Here is a 2,398-nt window from a genome sequence, read left to right as displayed (position 1 = left end):
GTCGCTTACACTGGTTACTTGATATCATATTAACAACAATACTCCTTCACGTCTCTTCATACACCTCCAAAAAGTCAAGTTTGGGGGTTGGATAAATGTTAATTTTGTTGTTCATTTGTGAAATGTGTTTCTTATGTAAATACATTAATGCAAGCTATTAGAAGGAAATTATGGCATCACAAATGTTTATGCTTTTTAAATTCTAGCATTTAGGGATATTAATATTCATTGCTATTAAACTAGTGATTCTATATATTGTTAAAACAAACTAAATTGGAAAAGCAATTAAGGCGTCTGGAACCATATCGCTTAAAGAAACAAATAACATTTTGTTCAAGGACTGAATTTTATTTTCAAAAGTTGAATGGAAAAATCTCAGCTTTATCTTTATCTGGAGTCTGCTCTTTCACTGTATTACACAGAACTAGCCTTTCTGCACATATTCTATTTTGTTCTTACATTAACTCTTTTAAATAATCCACTTGGAAAGATAATTCTTCTGATACACAAAAACAGAAAAGAGGACCAAAACATTTTGGAAACAATTTTAGGTGCTGCGCTGTTGAAAAGGATCACTGAAAATAAACAATGGGATTTTTCTTTCCCTGAAAAGATGTATTTCTGAAACTTTCTCTTTCAGATGTTTAGATTTGAAGACATTTTCTCAGATAAATTGTAACGTGTGAGATCTAGTCAACTCATCTCATCTTCAGAAACAGAAAGGATGGAGAAACACCCAAGAAGTACACTGAAGCGTGCCAATACTTCACAATTTTATGGCAAATTATCAATGTTTTCTTTAATTCTTAAATTACCTCATGATTTATCAGAAGTTATTTATTCTCTCTAGAAGAAATCCTGTTAATTATAGCTGTTCACTTATTAATCACTAAAAGTAGGCAGAATTAATGAATAAAATTAACTATTCTATTCACCACCTATACCATCATAAATACATTGTTAAGTATCTGATAGCTTCATTTTGTGTCATTTGGTACAATGCCTTTTTTCTTTTTTTTTTTTTTTTTCCTTTGATGAACTTATTTTAAGTTCAGGGTCACAAGTACAGGTTTGTTACACAGGTAAACTAGTGTCGTGGGGGTGAGTTGTACAGATTATTTTATCACCCAGTTATTAAGTCTACTTCAAATTAGTTATTTTTCCTGATCCTCTCCCTCCTCCCACTCACCACCCTCTGAAAGGCCCCAGTGTGTGTTGTTCCTCTCTATGCAACCACGTGTTCTCATCATTTAGCTCCCACTTATTAGTGTGCACATGCAATATTCCATTTTCTGTTCTAGTATAAGTTTGCTAAGGAAAATGGCCTCCAGCTCCATCCATATTCCTGCAAAGGACGTGATCTCATTATTTTTTATAGCTGTATAGTATTCTATAGTGTATACATAGCACATTTCTTTTTCCAGTCTATCATTGATGGACATTTAGGTTGATTCCATGTCTTTACTATTGTGAATAGTGCTTCGATAAACAGACAATTTATCGGATGGGATAAAATTTTGTGCAATGTGCATCCTATAAAGATCTAATATCCAACATCTATAAGGGACTTAAACAAATTTACAAAAAAAAAAAAAAGAAAAAGTGGGAAAAAGACATCAACAAACACTTTGCAAAAGAAGACATACGTGCAACCAACAATCATATGAAATAAGGCTCAACATCACAGATCTTTAGAGAAATGCAATTTAAAATGACAACGAGATACCATCTAACACCAATCAGAATGGTTACTATTAAAAAGTAAAAGAATAACAGATACTGGCTAGGTTGTGGAGAAAAGGGAACATTTATACACATGTGCATGTATGTTAACTGGAGCACGATTCACAGTATCATAATCCAAATTTTCTTTTTTGTTATTTTCCTCAACAGTAAATGAAAGTTGATAGTCCTGTTTTAGTGCTTAAAACAGGTGGATATCTCTGCTGTGATGGATACTGCTGATTTTCTTCTCACAGCTATCTATTAATTTGAATTCCATGGCAATATTTTCTCCATGTAATATGGTTTGGCCGTGTCACCATGCAAATCTCACCTTGAATTGTTATAATCCCCATGTGTTGTACGAGGGCCCTCGTGGGAGGTAATTGAATCAAGGGGGTGATTCTTTTCCATTCTGTTCATATAATAGTGAATAAGTTTCATAAAATCTGATGGTTTTATAAAAGGGAGTTCCACTACACAAGCTGTCTTTCCTGCCACCATGAAAGATGTGACTTTGCTCCTCATTCACCTTTCTACATGACTATGAGACCTCCCCAGCCATGTGGAACTGTGAGTCAGTTAAACCTCTTCTCTTTATAAATTACCCAGTGTCAGGTATGTCTTTATTAGCAACATTAGAACAGAGTAATACAGTAAATTGGTACTGGGTAAT

The sequence above is a fragment of the Colobus angolensis genome, unplaced genomic scaffold, assembly GCF_000951035.1.
Source record: "Colobus angolensis palliatus isolate OR3802 unplaced genomic scaffold, Cang.pa_1.0 Scaffold664, whole genome shotgun sequence".
Lineage (NCBI taxonomy): Eukaryota > Metazoa > Chordata > Mammalia > Primates > Cercopithecidae > Colobus > Colobus angolensis.
The sequence above is the reverse complement of the archived record's forward strand: the minus strand, read 5'-3'. Positions refer to the sequence as shown.